We start from the raw sequence: 26,337 nt of genomic DNA, 5'->3' as shown, positions 1-26,337 counted from the left end.
CCTTTGGCTGTTGAACCGATCTGGTGCAATTTTTCTTTTAAAGCATAGAGAATTCTGTTTCCTTCTAATTTCATGTGGAATAAGATCAGATATTGCAGCTATACTAAGGACCACAATCTGGGTTAAACCAAACATATGAGAGGAATGCAATAATTTTTCAGAGGGAAATTACACAGACTTTATGATTACAGTCTGTTCTTAGCAAACCCAGTAAGGTTTACACAATCACAGCTATGAAGCAGAGACATATATCCCAGTGCAAATAGTGTGAGGTAGGCCCAAGGCAGCTTTTGACAGAGAAGAGGAAAACAGTTGCTTAACTATTATCCTACTTCATTGATTGAAAAAGAAATGGAAATCGATGTTTAAAACCCATCGTATAGGCTGTTGAACACATATTTGCATATTATATGTGTATAGTTAAAATTCTAGAGCGTGGCCTCAATTGTTCTCAAGAAAAGTTTATTTTTATTTTACTTTATTTTTGGTTATCTTGCTCAGTCCTTAACCTCTCTAGATATTGTTGTAGGTACATGACTGATCATTAAAAGTAAAAATATAAACTTCAGAATAGATAACATTTCCCACCCCCATTTCCTTCACACACATGATATATCATTCATGGTGTCTATCAGATATTTCACTTTCACTGTGGTTCATATGTGGAGTCTCTAGATTAGCATTGTGCAATAGAACTTTCTACAATGATGGAAATGTTCTAATAAAGAAACCTCTAGCCACATGTGGTTATCGAGCACTCAAAATCTAGCTAGTATGACCAAGAAACTGAAATTTTCACTTTATTCAATGACAAATTTAATTTAAATGTAAATAATCACATGTGGCTAGTGACTGCTATACTGGACAGTGCACTAGATCATATCAATCATAAATATAATCTCTGCCAGTGAGTTAGATAGAGCTTGCTAAGAGGTTAATCATAAAAAACTTTTTACAAGATTTCCGTAGTAGAAAATGAGATCCATGCCTACCTAGGTCAGAGTTGCTCAGTCTCAGCACTATTGATATTTTGGGTCAGATAATTCTTTGGTCTGTGTGTGTGTGTGTGTGTGTGTGTGTGTGTGTGTTGGGGGGTGTCTTGTGCATAAAGGATGTTTAGCAGGATCCCTGGTCTTTATCCCCTAGATGACAGAAGCACCTGTACTCTAGTTATGACACCAAAAACGTCTTCAGTCATTGCCAAATGTCCTCTGGGGCTTTAAAGAGCATCCACATAAGCACTACCTTTAGTATTCCTGGTGAAATTCTGCCTCCAAGACCACCTGGCTCAATTAAGGAGGCTCATTGACAGGGGCTGGATATCTGAATATATGCCTGTGAAGTAAGAGGAGGAGAGAAAAATAGTACAGGAAAAAAAGGAAGAGGAGAACTAATTCCATAACAGATACAAGAATAAATTAATTTTTAAATTAGATACTTTGAGTTCTTGCACTTTTAACTTTGCAAAATGACCTCGTCTACATTTCCTAATGTGTTTGAATACTTGGAATTACCACCCATTTAAAGAGTTTCTAACTTCATATTATTTTAGCACATTTAAATTAAGAAGTATTTAAATAGCATTCATAAATCTCACCCCTGTGAAACAAGAATAGAAATAAAAATCTGTTCTAAATCTGTCAAGGGTCAGAGTCATATTTCCTACCTCAAATGAAAGCCAATTAGCTCAGTACAGGTGAAGAAAGGATGTGTATAGAGGCATCTAGGAAGGGGGAAGAGAACATCATCTATGGACATAGTTCTAGATACAGATAGTCTAGAAGCAACAGTCATATAGAAACAGTCTTAGAAATGTCTCTGGACGCACAAGATGTGAGTTCTATTTCCAAATCTGACATATTCAAACTGCGTGAACTTGGGCAATTATGCTCCTTCATCCTGAATGTTCCCATTTAATTGTACAAAGGCATACCCTATCCAGGTACTTCATCTTTGATTTGGCACTGAGAATGAAATGAAATGCTGTGAGTGTTTGGTTTGTAGCAGTTTTGTGAACACAGCTAGTTAGGTATCTCTTTACAAACTTGCGAATATAGTCTGGGCTGCAATAACATATAGTTATCTTCATAATGAAGGGCTACAGCAATATAATAACTACCTGTACTTTTACAAAATACATAGTACATACTCACTTTTAGCAAGTTATTTCTCACTTTTCTGAAAATTTCTACCCCAGTATACCAAATCAGAAGTGATTTCACAAACTACCATTTATCAATACACTAGTGTCTTTATTTTTTAAGCTAAAGTATAAAATACCTCTAGTATTTTTTAAATACAACATTTGAAGCTTTTCTGGAAACAAATCAGCATGTGTTTACTAATAACCTGAGCAAACATTTCATTGTATTTATTCCTATTGAGTGTACCAAGATGCCGCTATGTTTTGTTGGGGTTCATCTTAGATATAGATCTACATATGATAATAAGGAGAATATAATTCAGTTTAACAATTGCCAAATGCCTCTTATTTGCAAGTGGTTGTTAACAAAACAGTATAAAACATGCCATAATTCTATTAAAAAGACTTCAAAATTCTTGATGTAAATTTATAAATACGTTTTAGATTTAAAGTTAGTTGTTCCTCTATTTCCAGAGCAAAATATGAGATAGGAAAACACCCATAACTTAAGCCAAAAGGAGGTTTTTACTCTATGACAAGTTGAGGAATACAATTTTGAAAATTGTGATGCTTTTAAGTAAAAACAAGAATGCTGGATGTGTTAATTAACTTGACTGTAGTAATCATTTCACTATGTATTGTATATCAAACATCATGTTGTACACCTTAAATATATGCAATTTCTATTAAAAATCAAGAATGCTGTCTATGAAGAGGGAGAAGGGATTGTAAAAAAATGTGATGAGTTAAAAAAAATCAAGAACTTAAGTTTTGAAGGAGTAGGCAAGTAGATTAAATTGTTACAGTAGTAAAACATGCTATTTGAAATAAAATACATGCCTTGAATCTTTAAAAGGTAGGTCACTTTTAAGAAAATGTGGAAAGGTAAGTTTATATAACTGCCATTTCAAAAATAGCACTATTTTTTTCATTGATAATATTGGCAGCATATAGAAGGTGGGGATCTCCATGAATAATTTTTTGAAATGAGTGTAGATTTACTAAGCAAAAGAGTTGACCTAATTATTTTCTCCATCTATTTGGATAAAAATAGTTTGGCTTGGTTAAGTGTACTACTGTGATGCACACACAAACTGAGTTTGTTAATAAACAACGTCAGAAGATGAAATATTTCCCACAGTGTTAATATTTATTAGTCTTAAAGAATTTAGAAATCCTAATATATAAATATTTTGATAATTAGATTATTTAAATTCAATAAAGTACATCTATAATGGGATAATCTTAAAATTTTGGGATTGATATAATTAAGAATAATTTTAATTCAATGCTATTGGAAGACAGCAAATATTTGGATCAATAAATGTTGATCAGCCACAGGAAGTCCCTTCATATGTTGTAAGGACAGAAAAGAGGTCTAAGACACGAAGTTACTTGAATTGTGGCAGTTTTATAGAAGAGCTGTTAATAATAATGGTAAGAGGACTTTCTAGAGATGAAGGGAGGATCAATTGGGAGTTTGTGCTTTGCAGTGAACAGAAGCCCAAAAGAAATCTGGAAATTCCAACCAAATGATACATATTCTATTTCTTCCCCCCAGTGTGGGTAGAGGAGGAGTTATAGGATAAATAACTGTCATTTACTGAGTAGCCACTTACTGTCAGAGACTACAGAGGTACTTTACATGCACTGCTTTATTTAAAGTTTAAGTGTGATTTGCTTTTTGAACTTGAAATCAAATCAAATGCTCGCATCCTCGAATGATTATATCAGCAGGAATCCAGTTTCTGTTTCTTGAGTTGAATAGTCCTCTTAATAAAGAGTCTAGATCTTCAACTGCTTTACCCATTTCTACATAGCACATAGCTTGTGCTTGGTGGCCTTTCATGTCAGCAGATCTTGTCTAGAACCATCACAAAACATCAGTGAGTTTTTAATAATGTTTGACCTCCAAAGGGATTTGCAGGAGTTTTAATCCTTTCCTCCCATGTGACTCATTGGCTCTCAGGCACATTTATCCATCTCCTCCCAGTAAACAGAATCTGCAACCAAGGGATATTAAGAGGAGCCTTCTTTGCTAGGCTAATTATACTGCAGATATATACATCTCCCAAGGCAACAGGCGCCTCCTTTCTTCATATTTGCATAATTAAGATGGGACACGTAAGAAAAAGAAAGGGAAGGTGAAGGTGAAGGGAAGAGATAAAGAAGGAGAAGAAAGAGAAGGAGGAGGAACTCGAAGATGAATTGCTTTATAGAAGAATTTTGCAGTCTTTTCTTTAAAAATACTCAGGTATACTTTAAATGTAATACACTCCAGCAAGGTGGATCAAGTTCTCTCAGTTTCCAATATTCTTGAGGATACACATAAGGGTATTCAGTGAAGAAAAGTGTTATGTTCCCTGACATTAGGTACTATGTCATTTTAGTAACAATAGGAGTGATATGTAGTGAATTCTTCTCACAATCATTTTATTTCTGTACCTGTAAAAAATATGCTGTTTTTTGTTTGTATGCTATCGATTTAAAAATAGATGGCATATGATGTACAAGAGAGAGTTAAAGAAAATGGAAATTATTTTTTTTGTAGCAATGGAAATACACAGTCACATCATATCTCAAGCAAGAATAAGACATTATATGAACATTTTAAAAACAAAGATAAATACTGCAAGAAAAAGTGTATCAGTCATAATTAATCAGAAAACCAAAACACCTCCTATTAAAGAAAGATTAGAGGCTAATACACCGATTGGAATGGCTGATACAATAAAGATGAGGAGGCAAAAATTTAGAATTACTACCCCTGGGGTAGAAATTGCAGAGACCACAGTCAGTTATACCATGCTCAATTGACTGATTTCAAGACAACACTTGGTCAAATGATTTGGGACTATTTGACATCTGCAAAATCTCTTCACACCAGTACCTAGATTAGTGTTTTATTGAGAAGCTGGGAGAAAGTGTGTGTATACCGGGGATAAGAATCTTGGGAAGACATGTTAGTACTCTATCACAATGCCTTTAGTCTATAAGTCAATAATTTTTCTCCTAGAGGAACTCTTACAAATATTCCAAAAAACCCATGTAGAAAAATGTTCATAAAAATGGAAAAAATGGAAACAATCTTACTGTATATACTTATTAACAAGATAATGGATGTATGGAACGTGTTATTTTCATAAAATGTGAAAGGTGAAATTAAGCCAAATGTTTCAGTATGGCTGAATCTCAGAAATATAATGTTGAAAAAATTTGCCACTTATAGCAGAATTTATGAAGTATAATATCATATACAACAGATATTATATGCAAAAATATCATATATATGTTAGGGGTACCAAAGCAAATAACTCCTACAAATCGTTAACAAAAACCTAATACAGATAAGGACACAGACAGGAATTTCACAGAATAGGAAACGTGAATTTAACATAAAAATATATTCTTACCAGAAATTTGGAAAACACAAATTGATACAACTAGATACAATTTCACTCCCCTCTGAAGGCCAAAAACTATAAAGTGTGAAAGGCCTAGTATTAGTTAAGAACATTAATGGCCATGCATATTGATGCAACTACTTTGGTCCAACATTTGAAAGTGAATTTAATCCACAATTCAACAGGCTAAAGAATAAACATCATATCATGATACCAATTGACACATAAGGCATATGACAAAATCCAACATCTATTCATGATGAAAACTCTCAGCAGACTGAGAACAGAGTGGAACTTCTTCAATTTGATAAAGAGCACCTACAAAAAACCTACAGCTAACATCATCTTTAAAGGTGAAAGACATTATTTTTCCCCCTAATATCAGGAACAAGACAAGGATGCCCACTCTCACCACTCTTAATCAACATAGAACTGGGCATTCTGACCACTGAAATAAAGCATGATGATGATGATGATGATAATTAATAAATAAAAGGCATACAGATTGGTTGGAAAGGAAGAAATAAAGTTTTCACTATTTGCAGATGACATCCTTGTCTATACTGAAATAGTAAAGAATCCAAAATAAAAAACAAAAAAACTAGAACTAATAAGTGAGATTAGCAATGTTTTAGAATACAAAATTAACACGTAAAAATCAATTGCATATCTATATATTAGCTATAAACATGTGGAAAATGAAATTAAAAACAATACCATTTACATTAACAAAGAATATGAAATATTTAGGTATAAATCTAACAAATCATGTACAGAATATGTATGCTGAAAATTCCTGTGAGAAGTCTGCATCCATCCTGGTCAATAGCGCCAGAATGCCTAGGCAGATAAAATGCCAGTCTCACTGTTACCCCTGTGATCCCTCCTTGTTAGGGTCTCCTCCCTGCTGAGTGTATGGGAGAGTGTTTGTGTGTTTCATAATGGCCATGATTCCCCAGATAGATGTTTGGAGATTTCTCAGTGTACCGTGTGTGTGTGTGTCTGTGTGTGTGTGTGTGTGTGAAGCTTAATGAAATGTGATATCTTTTTGAGTTTTAGCAACAGCCAGCTATAGGTGCTCTTTTAGTTTTTACTTAGCATGGTGATTGCAGAGTGACCAGCATAATGGACATTGAGGTTGTTCAGATGAGACAGAGGGGAGAAATGATCATTGTCTTCACAAAATAGTTACAATATCTTACTAATGAAATAAACCAAGGAAGACTTCAATAAATGGGGATACATACTGTCTTCATGGATTAGAGGACTCAATATAGTAAAAATGTCAGTTCTCCCCAAATTGATCTATAGGTTTAGTGTGGTTACTATGAAAATCCCAACAAGGATTTTTGTAGATATAGAAAATGTTATGGTAAAATTTATGTGGAAAGGCATAGGCTTTCGAATAGCTAAAACAATGAAAAAGAATAAAATGAGAGAAATCTTTCTACCCAATATTAACTCCTACTATATAATTACAGTAATCAAGACAGTGTTGTATTATCAGAGGAACAGAATAGAGGACCCAGAGGCAGTTCACATAATATGCTCAACTGATTTTTTTTTTACAAATATGCAAAAGGAATTTAATGGAGGAATCATAACCTTTTCAACAAATAGTGCTATAGCAAATGGACATCCCTGGGCAAAACAATAAGAACACCAAAGAATCTTACCTAAACCTCACACCTTACACAAAAATTAACTTAAAAACAGATACTGAAATGTTAAAGGAAAACTATAAAACTTTGAAAAAAATAGGAAAAAATCTTTGGAATCTAGGTCTAGATAAGAGTTCTTAGACTGTAGACCAAAACCATGTTCCATAAAAGGAAAGACTGATAAATTGGGTCTCATAAGAATTAAAAACTTTTGCTCTGTGAAATATCCTATTCAGAGGACGAAAAGACAAGCTATCCAACAAAGGACTAATATGTAGCATACTATATATACTATATAAAGACTTGCAAAACTCAACAGCGAAAAGCCAATAGATCCAATCATAAAATGGGCAAAAGATATGAAGTGACGTTTCACTGAGGAGGATATATGGATGGCAAATAGTTACATGGAAAGATGCTCAACCTCATTAACCATTAGGGGAATGCAAATTAAAACCACAATGAGATATCACTACACAACTATCAGAATGGCTAAAATAAAAAATAATGACAACATCAAATGCTGGTGAGGATGTGGAGAAATTAGATCACTCATAGGTTGCTGGTGGGGATGTAAAAATGGTGCAGCCATTCTGGAAAACAGTTTGGCAGTTTCTTATAAAACTAAACATGCAATTACTGTACAACCCAGCAATATATATCCCAGAGCAGTGAAAACTTATGTTTACACAAAAGCTTGTACACTAATTAACTGCTCATAGCAGTTTTATTTGTAATAGCCAAAACTAGAAACAACCCAGATGTCCCTCAAATGGTGAATAGTTAAACAAACTGTGGTAATCCATATCATGGAATACTATTCAGCATGAAAAAGAATGAAATATTGATATGCAAAACAACTGGATGATCTCCAGGGAATTATGCTGATTAACAAAAAGCAATCCCCCTAAATATTACAAACTATATTATTCCATTTATATTACATTCTTGAAATGACAGAATTATAGAAATGAAGATGAGACTGGTGGTTTCAGTTGGCCAGGGACAGGCAGATGGTAGCTATAAAAGTCATCATGAGGGATCCTTGTGGTGATAAAATTATTCTGTATCTTGACTTTATTAATTTCAGTATCCTGTTTCATAGAGTAGTAATGTTCTACAAGTGTTACCATTGGGGAAAACTGGGTAAAGGGGACAAAGGATCTCTCTATATTGTTTCTTATAGCTACAGATGAACCTATAATTATCTCAAAATAAAATTTTTAATTTAAAAAATAAGTGCAATTAATAGTTAAAATTTCAGACTCTAGATAGAGACTATCTGGTTCAAATCCTGAGACTACATCCTGTCATCTTGGGTAAATCTATTTATCCTCTCTGTATCTTACTTTCCTCATGCTTAAAATAGGAATAATGGTGGGTGAAATAGGTAAAGGGGATTAAGAAGTACAAACTTCCAGTTATAAAATAAATAAGTCGTGGGGATGTAATGTACAGCCTAGGGAATATAGGCAATAACATTGTAATATTTTATGTGGTGACAGTCGGTAACCAGACTCATAGTGGTGAACATTTTATAATGTATTAAAATATCAAATCACTATGTTGTACACCTGAAACTAATATAATATTGTAAGCTAACTATACTTCAATAAGTAAATAAAATAGGAATAATAAAATTTATCTCATAAGGAGTTACTTACATAGCTTAAATAAATGAATGCTTGTAAAGTACATGGAATGGTGCTTCTCACAGATTTATGCTCAATAAATGTCAATTTTATTTACTACAATTATTATGGTTGTATGTATGTTCATGCTTATGAAAAATTTAAAAGCCTGCATGGGATAGGTACATACTAATTGCAATATAAAGGCTACTTTTGGAGGCAGAAATAGTAAGGGGATAGAAGGTGAAACTTGAGTTGTGCATATTTTATATCCTTAAAAGATAAAGCAGGTAAATACATTTTATCTTTGTCTTATGTTTTATACTATGCATCTATTTTAAATTATTATATTTGTTTTAGAAGGACATTATATTATGTAATTTAGAAATAACACATTATTTGATGAATTCATTGCATAATTAAGTTTTCAACATTTTCTAGAAATAAGCTATTTTCAGTGCATTCTCTTGATTTTCAATTACTTTATAACTGGGTATACTAAACCTAATTTTACTTTTTATTAATGACAGAAGAAAATGTTATGAAAATGATTTATTTTATTGTGCTAGAAATCAATAATATTCCCTGGCATTACTAAATTTTTCAGAGTTTAAATTACTCTCTGAATTCTCCCAATTGTAATGTTTTTTGACATAGTTGTTGATATCTCTGCTTTCTCCATTCTTGTCAACTGTCACTCTCGGTAGGAGGCTTCTCTTATTTCGCTTTCATCTACACCTATAATGTTCTCATTATCATAGCAAGATATTACGGTTGATAGGAAATGGACAGATCAACAATCCTACTTAATATTTTAGACATCATCCTAAATTAATTACCTCATTACACCTGCAAAAATCTTTCATTCCCCAACCCCCGAAAAGTGTATCGTGGGATCAGTTACACTTATTCTCTCACTTCTTAGAGTTGATGTCACTAACCACCATGTGTGTGACCCTAATCAATATTATTAAAATTTGTTGCAAATCTAAGTTACAGTGTACAGTTAATTAAAATATGTTTTAGTCTTTAATGATTATTTTCTCAGATAATTGGATCAAAACTCAAGCCTTAAATAAATGATAATCTACTCATATTAGCCCATATATGATGTGTTAATATATTAGTGATATCATTTATCCATCATTTGATCCAATTCACTCTTATATAAACAATATTTATGGAGTATCTGATATAGGCTAGGTATTATCTACGTACTGAATGTATAGAAATGATTGACATAATCCCTGATATTCAGATGTTTCTTATTTTGGACATTAACAATTATAAACTGTTTTTATTTTACACCTATAATTAAAGAAAAGGGGAATTACAATTATATTTATTGTTTGACTTAAAATGCTGGAATTGGTACAACATATCTCATTAAAAATAAGGAAGTAAATTTTAGATAACATATTCTGATTAACTCAGAATACTGTAAAGAAAGGACTATGTAAGAAAAATCTATTTAAGATCAAACTATGCATAATCTATTGTCTGAGTTACAAGAACCTCTTATGCATAATAAGTAGTAAAAAGCAAGATTTATAAATGTAATAGTTTATCCATGTAAACTTGTAAATCATGTTTGTTGCAGGAAATATTATTTACTTATATTATTAAATATTTCTTTTAGAAATGTAACTTGATCACTTAGCACATAAAATAACCCACTGGCCTTGTACTAATTTGATCCACAACTATTTCTATCTAAATTTGTCTAGTCTCTCTCTCTCTCTCTCTCTCTCTCTCTCTCTCATATAACTCCTTCTGCTAGTCAGAAAACCTCAATCCCCTGAGTCTCTTTGTTCCATTTGCAGACTTGCAAACTACAAGTAAATAAAGCATGCAATCAGTAGATTTCTATTCAAAATCAATGTGAAGATTTGTTCTTCCACACTGTCTTCATCAGTTTGGTCTGCTATAACAAAAATATAAATTGTGTGTCTTAAACAACATACATTTATTTCTTACACTCTTGGAAGTCTGAGATCATGGTACCAGTATGGTTGGGTTCTGGTGAGGTTTCAGACTCCTGACTTCTCCTTTTATTCTCACATGGTGGAAAGAGAGCTAGAGAGTTCACTGGGGTCTCTGTTACAAGTACACTAATCCCACTCATGAGAGATCCACTCTCATGACCTAATTACCTCCCAAAGGTCCCACCACCTAATACCATTACCTACGGGGTTAGGATTTCAACATATGAATTTTAGGGAGACACAAGCATTCAGTTCATTGCACACACATAGTAGTAGGAGAAACAGATGCTTAAAGAATTTTATTATGATGTGGTAAGTGCTATGATAGAGGGATTTAAATAGTCCTATAGGTTAACAAAAGGAGTTTATTTCATCGGACCTCCAGGAGTTATAGAAGTTTACCTGGAGGAAATGATTCTTGAGTTAGTTCTCAAAAGTTGATAGTGAAGTGGTCAGGAAGAAGATGATAGAAGGGTTTATAAGAAGAGGAAACTTAGGAGAAATGACATAGAGGTATGTAGCTGCTGTGTGTCAAGGTCAAAAAACAGTCCAGTATTTATTTCTATTGTACAAAGTGAGTTCTGAGAAGTAGTGAGAAATAAAATTGGATAGGAAAATAAAAGCTTTCAGGTTACCTAAGACTTTTTACATCATGGCAAATACTTTACTTTCATATTAATGCAGAAGAACCACTGGCGTTTTTTGGTTTTTTTAACATCTTTATTGCATAAAAGTGGAATGGTTAATTTGAATTCTCTGTAAGTCACTTAGAAAGTGGAATGGGGAATGGATTTGAAAAGTATCGTGCTAGGAGAAGAGATAATTTTGAGGGCTAAATCCAATCCAGAGTTGATGAAGACCTGACTAGGACAATAGTATTTGAAGATGAAAAGTGGATTTCATTAATATTTGTGCAATGACATTGACAGAACTTGATGATTAGTAAGGAGAGACAGAATAGTTGTATTGGTTATTCAGTGCCACACAACAAATTACCCCCAAACTTAGCAGCTAGAAACAATAACATTTATTATTTCAGTTTCTGTGAGTCAGGATTCTGGAGCAGCTTTACCTACATGGTTCTGGCTTGGGTCTTCTCATGTGGTTGCAGTCATGATGTCAGCTAGTGCTGAAGGATCTGCTTTCAAGATAGCTCACTCACATGGCTGTTGGCAGGAAGCCTGTGCCTTGCTGGCTCATGGCAGGAGGACTAATTTCCTTGCCAATAAATATCTACATAGGATTGCTTGAGTATCCTCATGAAATGGCAGCTCACTTTCCCTAACAACCAGTTATCCAAGAAAAAGGAAAAGGTATAAGCTGCAAACCTTTTTGTGTTTGAAGTCAAGCACAGTCATTTGGGCAATATCCTATTAGTTGCATACGTGCAAGATGACTACACATAGGCATGAATAACCTGAGGCAAGACTCATTGCAGACACGGTGGTCAATAATAGAGCCCACATTTTTGTCTTCAGTGTTCAGTTCGATTATAGTGACATCTACAAGATAAGCAATAGAAGAGGAGCAGAGTTATTGTGGGTGCTTGCTTTGTTTTGTGTGTATGTGTGTTTCTAGAAAGTTAGAAGGTAATAAATTCACTTTTGGAAATTATCAGCAAGTACCAAATAATATGCTTCTGAGGTACATTAATATGTTAATGATGGAGAAATAGATTTGAGAATCATCAGCATTTAAATGGTACTTTATATCTTAAGATTAGGAAAGTTCATCCAAGTAGAGGATAAAAATGAGATGAAAGGAAACAACATTTTTTTTAAAAAAAATGAGAAAGGGATTAGAAGGTCATGAAAGAGGTTAAGCAAGATGATCAGAGAGGTAGAAATAATAAAGATTAGCACTGTAGAAATAAAGGAAACAAATAGTTTAAGAAAGTGAATAGTCAGAAGTGTCAAACAAAGCAGAAATATCCAAATCTAAAATTTGTCCATTGGATTTAGCAATATTTTTTGCCACTAATGATGTTGCCAGAGCAATTTCAAGTGTGGGAGCATGGAAGCAGAAAACATGTAACAGAGGGTTAAGTACAGGTAAATTAAATAAAACTGTGTTTAAGTATGCACACGTTACGTTCCATTCTGGAAACAGAAATATTTCAGAATATTTAAGACAGAGGGAATTTAATATTGGAAGTGATTACATAGGTGATAGGTGAAAAACCTAACAGGAGATAATGAGGCAACTCAGAGATTAGCAATCTCAAAAGCTGCTGCAGTGCCTTTGCTAAAGGAACGAAGGGAGGAGAAGCCCAGAAACCAGGGAGTCCTCCTGGTGAAAGTTGGATTCAATTCTTGTAAGAACTGAAGCCACAGAGGAGAAGCAGCTGATGCCAAAAATGCGCCATTGGCAGGCAGAGAGAGTGAGAAATACCCATTATACTCCCTCCTTCTGATAGTGCCTCCCATTGGCAGACTACAGGTGAAGTCAGCTGACCCAGGAATCTAGGAGAAATATTTCTCCTGGGGTCAGCCCCAATGATATAAAATGGAAAAAAGGAGAGGAATGTAGTTGAGAACAAACAGAGGAACAACGGACACATTTTTAAAAACCTGCCAGCCTCATAAAGACAAACCAAATTTGAGGTCCCATGTGAGAAACTTTGTAGAACTTTAATGCATAATGAAAAATGAACTTCACTTAAAATGTTTCAAAGACTGAGGCCTATGCTCTAAGTAAAATACCCGTAAATTGAAGAGCTTTTATCTCAGCACTTTCAATGTAGAAAGATTTAGCCTGATCGAAAATAATTGAGCTTGACATTATCTCTCATAATACAGAAAATCATCAAGAATTCCCTGCACAGAATACAATCATGAAATATTCAGAATACATTTTATTTCTAATTAAATATTTCCTTTTTTTGATTCAGTGAGGTTTTTCAGTTTTTAAAGGTATGAAATAGTAATAGAATGAGATGTATTTAGAACCACCACAGCTATGACAGAACAGCAACAGCAAGTAAAATATAATTTTATCACGTTATAGATACTCGTCCATCAAAATGTTAAATATTATTGATCTGGTAAAATATGCAGCAGTATACAACTGTAGTGGGCATTGTGGAAGCTCTCACAACATCCTTTCCCCTCTTTTGAATCCTAACAGAATCTTGATGTAGGTCAAACATTTAGTACTCTCATTCCATGTGCCTCAGAGGAATCTGACCCTACAAATCTCGTTGGTGTGAGAGTCTGATTGGCTTAAGTTAATTAGCACATACTACCTCCTAGAAACTGGACAGAAGTGGGCAAATGAGATAAATGGGTAATGGGGGGGTGATAAAAACGTCTCTTCGAGTGCCGGAACACCAGAGTTCTTTCTTATCCTCTGCAAATTGTTATATGCCGTTGTGGAGCCCAGAACTGCTACAGCTATCTTGCTGGTAGACTAAAGACGGAGAAGGGGGTTGGCTAGTGTCAAGATTATTTCAATAAAATAAAGCAGAAGTTATTGGCATAAGCCAAACCTGAAACCTAACTTACAATTTCACTGCCAGTTATATGGGCAAATAAAATTCTTTATTGTTTAGGTCAGTTTAAGTTGTGTTTTCTTTCAGTGGCTGCCAGAAACATCTTAAATCAATATACAAAATGTTGGGTGTGTGTGTGTAAATATGCATATATACATATATATAACTAGTTCCTAACCTTACTATATTTATACTTGATTCTTATATATATTCTATTCATATATATATATATAATTTTAAACATTTGAGATACTAATAAATATTTTGAAAATCCCCACATAATAATCTATATGCTATATCTATTTATCAGTTCAGGTGACAATTATATCTGACAATATTCTTTTGGAACTTAATCATTTTAACTCAATAAAAGTATTTGCGTTCTTTCATTTCATATTTTAATATCCAAAATCAAATGCTTCTTTACACTTGAACTGACCCTTTCTGCCTCTTTATCAATTCTCCTAACCATATACAAATGAGTCAACTTCTGCTTGCAGAGCCATTAAAAAAATAAAATTAATAAATTTTAGAATTTAACTTAAAATTCCAGTAGTATGATAGATACTGGAAAAGAAGTTTTCAACTATCTTGGAATCATTAACACTTTAAAAAAATATAATGACAGGCACTGAATCCCTCCCATGAAGGAAAACTGTACAATGCATCAATACATACAAAAGCTTGCATACACTATAGTGGATTCTCAGACTGAGTGATACGGCAAGATATGGTTTAAGAAAAAAAAAAAAGTGTTAATGCACATGGTTTATAAAATTTTATTTTTTTTACATCTTTATTGGAGTATAATTGCTTTACAATGTTGTGTTAGTTTCTGCTGTATAACAAAGTGAATCAGCTATACGTATACATATATCCCCATATCTCCTCCCTCTTGCATCTCCCTCCCACCCTCCCAATCCTACCCCTCTAGGTGGTCACAAAGCACCGAGCTGATCTCCCTGTGCTATGTGGCTGTTTCCCACTAGCTATCTATTTTACATTTGGTAGTGTCTATATGTCCATGCTACTCTCTTCGTCCCATCTTACCCTTCGCCCTCCCCATGTCCTCAAGTCCATTCTCTACATCTGCGTCTTTATTCCTGTCCTGCTTCTAGGTTCATCAGAACTATTTATTTTTCTTTTTTTAGATTCCATATATATGTGTTAAAATACAGTATTTGTTTCTCTCTTTCTGACTTACTTCACTCTGTATGACACACTCTAGGTCCATCCACCTCACTACAAATAACTCAGTTTCATTCCTTTTATGGCTGAGTAATGTTCCATTGTATATATGTGCCACATCTTTATCCATTCGTCTATCAATGGACATTTAGGTAGCGTCCATTTCCTGGCTATTGTAAATAGTGCTGCAATAAGCATAGTGGTACATGTCTCTTTTTGAATTATGATTTTCTCAGGGTATATGCCCAGTAGTGGGATTGCTGGGTCATATGGTAGTTCTATTTTTAGTTTTTTAAGAAATCTCCATACTGTTCTCCATAGTGGCTGTATCAATTTACATTCCCACCGACAGTGTAAGAGGGTTTCCTTTTCTGCACACCCTCCCAGCATTTATTGTTTGTAGATTTTTTGATGATGGCCATTCTGACCGGTGTGTGGTGATACCTCATTGTAGTTTTGACTTGCATTTCTCTAATACTTACTGATTTTGAGCATCCTTTCATGTGTTTGTTGGCAATTTGTATATCTTCTTTGGAGAAATGTCCATTTAGGTCCTCTGCCCATTTTTGGACTGGCTTGTTTCTTTGATGTTGAGCTGCATGAGCTGCCTGTATATTTTGGACATTAATCCTTTGTCAATTTCTTCATTTGCAAATATTTTCTCCCATTCTGAGGGTTCTCTTTTCATCTTGTTTATGGTTTCCTTTGCTGTGCAAAAGATTTTAAATTTCATTAGGTCCCATTTGTTTATTTTTGTTTTTATTTCCATTTCTCTAGGAGGTGGGTCAAAAAGGATCTTGCTGTGATTTATGTCATAGAGTGTTCTGCCTATGTTTTCCTTTAAGAGTTTTATTGTGTATGGCCTTACATTTAGGTCTTTAATCCATTTTGAGTTTATTTTTGTATATGGTATTAGGGAGTGTTCTAATTTCATTCTTTTACATGTAGCTGTCCAGTTTTCCCAGCACCACTTGTTGAAGAGGCTGTCTTTTCTGCATTGTATATTCTTGCCTCCTTTATCAAAGATCAGGTGACCATAGGTTCGTGGGTTTATCTCTGGGCTTTCCATCCTGTTCCAGTGATCTATATTTCTATTTTTGTGCCAGTACCAGACCGTCTTGATTACTGTAGCTTTGTAGTATAGTCTGAAGTCAGCGAGCCTGATTCTTCCAGCTCCATTTTTCTTTCTCAAGATTGCTTTGGCTATTCAGGGTCTTTGTGTTTCCATGCAAATTGTGATATTTTTTGTTCTAGTTCTGTGAAAAACACCATTGTAGTTTGATAGAGATTGCATTGAATCTGTAGATTGCTTTGGGTAGTATAGTCATTTTCACAATACCGATTCTTCCAATCCAAGAACATGGTATATTTCTCCATCTGTTTATGTCATCTTTCATTTCTTTCATCAGTGTTTTATAGTTTTCTGACTACAAGCCTTTCATCTCCTTAGGCAGGTTTATTCCTAGGTATTTTCTTCTTTTTGTTGCAATGGTAAATGGGAGTGTTTCCTTAATTTCTCTTTCTGATTTTTCGTTGTTGGTGTATAGGAATGCCAGAGATTTCTGTGATTAATTTTGCATCCTGCAACCTTACCAATTCATTGACTAGTTCTAGTAGTTTTCTGGTGACATCTTTAGGATTTTCTATGTATAGTATATTGTCATTGGCAAACAGTGACAGTTTTACTTCTTCTTTTCCAATTTGGATTCCTTTTATTTCTTGCTCATCTCTGACTGCTGTGGCTAAAACTTCCAAAACTATGTTGAATAATAGTGATGAGAGCGGGCAACCTTGTCGTGTTCTTGATCTTAGTGGAAATGGTTTCAGTTTTGCACCATTGAGAATGATGTTGGCTGTGGGTTTGTCATATATGGCCTTTGTTATGTTGAGGTAGGTTCCTTCTATGCCTACTTTCTAGAGAGTTTTTATCATAAATGGATGTTGAATTTTGTCAAAAGCTTTTTCTGCATCTATTGAGATTATCATATGGTTTTTATCTTTCAGTTTGTTAATATGGTGTATCACGTTGATTGATTTGCGTATATTGAAGAATTCTTGCATTCCTGGGATAAACTGCACTTGATCATGGTGTATGATCCTTTTAATGTGCTGTTGGATTCTGTTTGCTCGTATTTTGTTGAGGATTTTTGCATCTATGTTCATCAGTGATATTGGCCTGTAGTTTTCTTTCTTTGGGACATCTTTGTCTGGTTTTGGTATCAGCGTGATGGTGGCCTCGTAGAATGAGTTTGGGAGCGTTCCTCCCTCTGCTATATTTTGGATGAGTTTGAGAAGGATAGGTGTTAGCTCTTCTCTAAATGTGTGAGAGAATTCGCCTGTGAAGCCATCTGGTCCTGGGCTTTTGTTTGCTGGAAGATTTTTAATCACAGTCTCAAGTTCAGTGCTTGTGATTGGTCCAGTTCTTGGTTTGAAAATTGGGTTGGAGAAATGAAATATTGGATCAGAGATGAATATAAGCTCATTTATTCTGTCATTGATCACGTGACTTGAATATGTTTTGTTACTGGTCTTAATACAGGATTTATTTTTGGGACTTCCCTGGCAGTCCAGTGGTTAAGACTGTTTTTGCACTGTAGGGGATGTGGGTTCGATCTCTGGTCCGGGAAGTACGATCCCGCATGCCACACGGAGTGGCCAAAAAAATATATATATATATATACTGGATTTATTTTATTTTTGTTTATTTGAGGTTAGAACTTTTCGAAGATTTTTATCTTGTATATTTTAATACGTGATTTATGTAAAAGAATATGTACTTAGATACCCAGAAGGAGGGGAGAATTAATTTCTATTCATCATATGTACAATAAGTAGTTTGGGTTACTTTTCGAAATACAGTATCATATATTTGTTCATTTGTTTGATGATAAACCAGCACATGGTATTCAACTGCCTCTTTAGAGGGCATGGAAAAGGGAGAATTTTAGTTATTCCTGGGAAAGGCTGTATGAATAAAGATGTCAGTATTTTTTAGCACATGGGAACATTTAAAGGTGAATATCTGCTTTAAAAGAGGCACACATCAATTTTGCTATACATATTAAATTCCTATAGTATTCTTGTTTATAATATAGTTAAACATATGCATCATATTGTCCATTCAAGGATAGAGCAAGATTAATCTCTAACTTTTAGTAATATCCAAGTCATGAAGATAAATCTAAAAGCATAAATTTTCTACATTTCCATGTTATATGAAAAAAATTAATTCTTATTTATAAAAAAGGGATTAAATGTCAGATGAGAGTTTAAGTCTGTAATTTTATTCTTGAAGGAATCACTGTGGAATGCTAAGAAGATTTGGTTTGAAAGAGCTTAGTAACTGTGTTTCCATGGACCTCCATTTTCAAAGGCTATTTTTCACAAAGTTGAGCTATTGATACTGTTTTACCATCTGATACTTTTTTGACATTCATGTAGCAATATTTCAAATGGGAAATTATATCTTGAGAGGATAGATAGCTAAAAAAAGAGTATGCAATCCTCTTCTCTTCTTTTCACAATAATCACAGCTTGGCCTTTGGTCTGACTTGAGACTATCCTTCTCTACAGCACAGTGGGAGGCGGCTTATTCTGCTGGAATTAAGTGGGGCAAGATGCCATGTGATAATAATAACTGCTTCTATCTCTCCTAATGTGAAGTTTTAAGATACCAACTATTTGGTAAAGACAGATGTGTAATACATTTTCTGGATTTTTATCTCCTTTTTTTTTCCTGCCAGTTAACGTATTATTTTTTCTTTAAAAGCTCTAAAAGTTTCATGTCAGTGAACAGGAACAGAATATTTTACAGAAAAATTAAAAAGTTTTTTTTTTGTAAAGATGCACCCCTACTGATGAAGTGTTTGTGCTGGGAATGATAAGGGTAGTTTCCCTATTGTTCACACAGCAGGCTGTCATGTTTTTCTTCTTAATAGGGAAAGGTCTTATCCTCAGCATTGCTGCATGAGTTTTTCAGTTACTTGGCAACAATAATAAAAAAAAAAAAACACAAGCAGTAAAGGACCCATCATCAACATCATGACAAACAGTAGTTCCTCAGCTGGTTTTAATGGCCATATGGAGACATTAAATTTCTTGCCTTCAAGAATTAAGCCCAGTGCGTAAGATCAGATTGAGCTCTGGTATGTGCAGCAATGTAAAACATTTTAGCCGTTGTATGTGAATTAGTATGTGGAAAATAGTGAATAAACATGAGGCATTCACCTGAATAAACAAAGTACCCCTGGAATGCACAAGACAAACAGATTTTTCTAATTTAGATATCTGGATGCATATTTTTGGCACATCCTTATGATCACGGCCAGCTGATATGGATATTATGAGGTCATCTACTGTGTGTATGATGATGTCTGTTGGTAAAGCATTAATCAATAGAAATAAATACTTGGTTAAGAAATGCTGCCATTAATAAATGAATATTTAAAACCAATCAGGATGTGGGAGAAACCCAACATGAGATACAAACACTAACAAATGAAACTACCGGTAATAAAAATCAATAACATAACTATACTGAAGGTAAGGGGGAAAGAACTAACCCAAATAACCTTAGAAAACAATAACTTGACTGGATGCTAAAAGGATAAAAATGAAAAGAACTGTGCACAAATGTTATGTAGTCAGTAAATATGTTTCTCATAGAGGCATTGATAAGACATTCTGAAACTAATTTATGTGAATACTAGAATTGAACAAATAAGTAAATAGGTTGTTAACAATAAAACTAAGATTTCTTACAATTGGAGAAAGAAATTACAATTAAATAAACTGGGGAGATTAAAAAGATTCCTATGGTGTTAAATTGGAATCTGAGGTATTAGTATAAACTCATTACAGACACACACACACGCACACACACAGATATAAAAATAGATATGTGTGTATACATGGGTTAATACACAAATATTTCCCAGTCCTGGCTGCTGAGAGAGCCTAGAAACAATGAGATTCCAGTAGTAATCAGCATACCTAGAGAAAAGATCTTGGTTTCTTAAGCATCATTCTTCTATAAAAGGAACCAAGGATCCTTGGAAAGGTGGTTCTTTCAGGGCTGAGATGGAAAAAATCAAAATGAGCTTGGAACATCTTGTAGAACCAGAAAAAAAAAGAATATTCTCAAAAGATACGGGGAAGAGAGCATTGTTGAAAGAAGACAACATTAGAAGGACCTCTTAATGGCCAAAGCTTTGAGCAACAAAATAAATAATGCTAATATTGGATTATAACCCAAAGAATAAAAAAAATTCCTGAGTCCATAACAATATAAATAATTAAATATGTAGATGGAAGAGACACGACAGCTCCTCCTCATAGTGGAATTGCAATTAATGAGTATTTAAAGAAGGGAAATGGAAGCCACTATTAGGCATATATCACAGTGGTGATTACTGCATACTTAATCTACTAATGGGTGCTACAATCAGTGCATCTGAGGAGAGAACATATTTGCACTGTCTCAAATTATCTCCCTGCAAGATATTTGTTGACTACAGGAGAAATCATAGTAACTTTACAGTGGAAATGCCCAGCAGAGATCATTTTGACCAGGTGATCAAGGTCATTGTTGCCGGTAGTAAGATGCATTGAAATCAGGAACCCTGTGATATTGGTGCACTGTTGAAAGAAATGGCACCATTTCTGTGTTTCTCCTTTTTTTTAAAAAATAAATTATTTTATTTTTGGCTGCGTTGGGTCTTCGTTGCTGCACGCGGACTTCTCCCTAGTTGCAGGGAGCGGGGGCTACTCTTTGTTGCGGTGCATGGACTTCTCATTGCGGTGGCTTCTCTTGTTGCAGAGCACGGGCTCTAGGCACACGGGCTTCAGAAGTTGTGGATCGTGGGCTCTAGAGCGCAGGCCTAGTAGTGGCACGCAGGTTTAACTTCTCTGCGGCATGTGGGATGTTCCTGGACCAGGGCTCGAACCCTTGTCCCCTGCATTGGCAGGCGGATTCTTAACCACTGTGCCACCAAGGAAGACCCTTTGTGGTTCTCTTTTCAAGGAACTATGACCTCAGTCCAGTAATGAGAAGATACCAGATAGGCCTAAAGTGATGGACGTTCAGCAAAATAACTGATCAATACTCTTCAGGGCTGACGGTGTATTGAAAAAGCAGGAAAGACTGAGGAACTATTGTAGATTGTAGGAGTCCAGGGAGAAATAACAACTAAACGCAATGTGGGACACTGATTAGGATCTTTAGAAAGGATAATAGTGGAAAAAATTATGAAGTTTAAATGAGGTAGTTAGTTTGGTTAATGCTACTAAGACAAAAATAATTACCTTGTTCTAGTACTCGTATGATGGTTACCTAAGATGTTAACATTGGACAAGGCTGGATGAGGGATAAACTCTCTGCACTATTTTTGCAACTTTTCTATAAGTCTAAAAGTAGTTTCAAATAAAACGTTTTTAAAAATTGCCATTATACCCCCGCCGCCCCAGTGCCGGCCCTTCCTAGGGAACGACGCCGGTGAGCGCCCGCGGCCGCCACCTCCAGGCCCGGGGCCGCCCTGGAGCCCGCGCTGGCCTGAAGCACCGCCGCCGTCCGACGTGCTTGGGGACGCGGCCCTGCAGCGCCTGCGCGACCGGCAGTGGCTAGAGGCGGTGTTCGGAACCCCGCGGCGGGCCGGCTGCCCGGTGCCCCCGCGCGCGCCCGCCAGCCCCAACCTGGGCGAGGTGCGGGCCCGGTTGCACGTGTCCCTGCGCCTGGTGCGGCGGCTGCGCGACCTGGGCCATGCGCTGCGCGAGGCCGAGGCTGATGGCGTGGCCTGGGCACAGCTGCATGCGGAGGCAAAGCCGCTGCGCGCCGAGCTGGCCGAGCGACTTCAGCTCCTGACCCAGGCAGCCTATGTGGGCCAGGCGCGGCGCAGGCTGGAGAGGGTCCGGCGCCGCCGGCTGCGGCTTCGCGAGAGGGCCCGGGAACGCGAGGCCGAGCTGGAGGCGGAGGCCACGCGGGCAGCGGAGCGCGAGCAGGAGATTGACCGCTGGAGGGTCAAGTGCGTGCAGGAGGTGGAGGAGAAGAAGCGGGAGCAGGAACTTAAAGCTGCTGCTGATGGTGTCCTATCTGAAGTGAGGAAAAAACAAGCAGACACCAAAAGAATGGTGGACATTCTTCGGGCCTTGGAGAAATTGAGGAAACTCAGGAAAGAGGCTGCAGCAAGGAAAGGGGTCTGTCCTCCAGCCTCAGCAGATGAGACCTTTGAGCATCACCTTCAGCGACTGAGAAAACTCATTAAAAAACGCTCTGAATTATATGAAGCTGAAGAGAGAGCCCTCAGAGTTATGTTGGAAGGAGAACAAGAGGAAGAGAGGAAAAGAGAATTAGAGAAGAAACAGAGGAAAGAAAAAGAAAAATTTTTACTACAGAAGCGTGAAATTGAGTCCAAGTTATTTGGGGATCCAGATGAGTTCCCACTTGCTCACCTCTTGCAGCAGCCTTTCCGGCAGTATTACCTCCAGGCTGAGCACTCCCTGCCAGCGCTCATCCAGATAAGGCATGATTGGGATCAGTACCTGGTGCCATCTGATCATCCCAAAGGCAACTCCGTTCCCCAAGGATGGGTTCTTCCCCCGCTCCCCAGCAACGACATCTGGGCAACCGCCATTAAGCTGCATTAGTAAAGATGCTCCAGGAGTGTCGTCCAGCCAAGGCTCTTTCCAGCTCTAAGTATTAGTGACGCTGCCATCTTCTTGTACTGTAGTATAAATCACAACCTCTAAACTCCATGTGGCATTTCCCTACCCAGAAGTTACGTTTCCCTTCTGTCCTCTGTCCTGGCCAAGGTGCCTCTTGAATCAGGAGATTAATATGGTTCCTCAGGAAAGGACCTAGGTGAACTGAGGTTTTTACGACAGGCAGTGGCCTTGGTTCATGAAATTCGCCTCTGTTTTGAGGGGCTTGGTCCAGATTGATTTATAAGTTTACTCTTATCTTTCTTGTGTGGTGATGGATAAGTATACGCTATACACTCATACCCTCGACACAGGTGTGCACTGGGTAGATTTAGCAGTCCCTCCCCCAGTACTCCTTGTTAAGGCAAGCTTGATGCAAAACCTCCTTACCTTTCTTACCCAGAGAGCCTCCTAACTTCCAGGAAGAAAGGTCAGAAACGCTTTATCTTCAGTTTTGTGAATCCCACTTTTGGTGCAGCTGGAGAGGCTGGGTTGCCAGAAAAGCTGGTGGCGTTGTCTGGTAGTCAAGTGGAGAACTTGGAAAGCCTGAAGAGTACCTGTACCCAAACTGGATGGTGTTTTAATGGATGATGGCTGCATTTTCCCCATATTAGAAGGATCCTAATGAAAGCACCTGCTTTTTAAGTTCATAGAGGTCTGCTTGTTCAGAATCCGCAAGGATAAAAATTAATTTCCTTATGGGAGTGGGACCTTGATTAACCTCACTCAGTCACATTGTGGGAGCTGGTATAGTGGAAATTGTGGAATTTTCTTAGGAACTCAAGCTTCCAAAAATATACATGTAGTTTAAGCTGGGGGAAAAGCAGATAAAAATAATAAAATTTATTTTTTTATACTCATTAAAAAAATGCCATTATAAAAAATTCAGGAAGACTTCCACATTAGTTGCTGTAAACAACTTTCAAAATAGGCAGAATATATGAAGTGACTGGAAAACAGTCAGCACAAGATTATGATCCCCAAAAGTAGGAAAACGGATGAGGTAGGCTCCCCAAATGACCCTGTATTTCTGCTTAGAGGCAACGTCTAGACTGTAGTGCAAGGAGGATAAGCCACCACAGAGCGCGGTGGACTCATTGAACTGAGGATACAGTAAGTAGAGTTTGGGAATAGTAAAGCTGCTGAAATTTGCAGAGCAAGTTGGTGGCGAGAAGAGAGCTGGGTGGAGTTAATGCTCCAGAAATCTGTAGAAGGTCCCCTTGGGTCTTTCACTGAACATTAAGCTGCTCACGTAAAGGGCAGGACTCCATGGGACTGGGCAAAGAGCAACTACCAGGGGAGTTAAAAAAAATACTAGAGAGCAGTGAGCTGAACAACTATTGGAAGACAAACATGGCTGGAAGACTTCTAATATTGAACAGCCAGAGGGGAGCATCCTCTTTGAACACCCCAAGTAATTTGGTACAGTTTCAGACAAGTCTAAGCTGTAGGAATAGGATGAATGTAGTCCAAAAATAATGGCTACCATACAGCATCCTAACTGCCTTCAAATCACAGATTGGATTTCTGGGGAAGGCTTAAGTTGGAATAAGAGGCCCTAAGCCTAAAATGTTTATAGCTGCTATAGACCAGTTAGATAACAGATTGTGTTGTGAAATTCTGGCCTCTCTGGACTTCATATTCCCTCTCGTGGACTCTGGTCACTGCTCTCTCCCCGGTTCTTTCTAATATTCCTCACTGGCTGGGGGTGTTCTGTCTGAACCCTTTCACTGACACCTGGTCGGTCTGATCAAATTCTTCTTTCTCAAAGTAAAGAGAAAAATCTTATTGACATTTCAGAATTTTAAAGCATGCCCAGAGGAATTCTGATACTCAAAGCATCACTGAAGAAATCCCACTTTCTATGGATGAGGGCTTAAGTTAATTTTCTGCTCAACCTACTTAGAAAACCTGGAAATTAAAATAACAGTGAGACAATATGTTTTCACCTAAAAGTTTGACCAAAATTTAAAAGGTTGATACAATAAAATGCCTGTGAGAGTGCAAATTAAATACATTAATATGGGAGAATATGAATCAGTACAGCTTTATTTGAACAGAGTATCAGCAATATTCATAAAAATTTACAATCATCACATTCTTTCCAATTCAATCCAGTTTGCACTTTGCTGTGTATTTCCTATAAGAAAACATACATATTTGCCCAAGAATTCATGCTCAGTAATGTTGATATAAGTTCTATTAATCATAGCAACAAATGGGAAATAATTTATGTGTCCATCAGGAGGAGAATGTTTAAATTAATTATGGCACATACACACTTTAGAATACTTAGGAGTAGTTAAAAGAGTGAGATGGATCTATATGTGCTCTCAGGGAAAGACCCTGCATTCGTTTTAGTAAGTGACAAGGGCAAGAGACGGGACAATATGTACACTGTTATCCATGTATGTTAAGAAACTCACAATGTATTTTTATAACACATCTATGTAAGGAAAAGTCTAGAATCAATTTTAAAATAACACAAAATTTTAATTGTGGTTGCTTCTGAGGAGAGGGATGAATTCTAGAGGAATGTGATAGGGAAGGGGAATTGTGAGTTATCCATACTATTAGAATCTGGGGGCAGTAAGAGCATTTGTACTATTACTTAAAACCAAAATTTTCCTCAGGGGCAAACATAGAGACAAGAGGCAGTGGAAGAATGTTGACTTTTTCTTTTCTTATCAAGGATGGCACGTCTGCCACAGAACCATTTTCCACCTCCTAGAAGTACACCTGAGTTTTTAGGAGTTCTGTCTATGTAGATGATCTTTTCTCATCTACTTCTTATGGAGGAGGCTTTGGTTTTGACCAAAAAGGTAGACTCAATCATTGGTATGTGGTCAGTGGCCAATCTCAAATAATTCAGCCCATTAAAATTCTACTGCAAATGCCAGGGTGGTTTCCAAAACCTCCTCTCTAACTTCAGGGTTATTACCCTAACAACCAGTAGATTCTGTGCCAAATCAGAATCTAGTCACCAGCAGGTTTGCAAACACTGAGAATGTGGTGGAGGCACCCAGTGGGGATAAGGAGGTGTGTAAACGTCACTGTCTGAAGTGAACAGTTACATGGAAAGGGCAGCTGCTGTCCCAGGGGTCCACAGTGACGAATGGGATCTGCGGGGAGTCGGGATG

General features: G+C 36.4%; 1 pseudogene; it reads left to right on the top strand.

Moving 5' to 3' along the window:
• The window catches only part of LOC111169568 (programmed cell death protein 7 pseudogene), a 31,590-nt pseudogene extending 7,884 nt beyond the window's left edge, over positions 1 to 23,706 (top strand).
• The last annotated feature ends 2,631 nt before the right edge of the window (positions 23,707 to 26,337 follow it).

The sequence above is a fragment of the Delphinapterus leucas genome, chromosome X (genome assembly GCF_059928025.1).
Source record: "Delphinapterus leucas isolate spDelLeu-1000000601 "Yukka" chromosome X, BTC_Dleu_Yukka2, whole genome shotgun sequence".
NCBI lineage: Eukaryota > Metazoa > Chordata > Mammalia > Artiodactyla > Monodontidae > Delphinapterus > Delphinapterus leucas.
The sequence above is the reverse complement of the archived record's forward strand: the minus strand, read 5'-3'. Positions and strand labels throughout refer to the sequence as shown.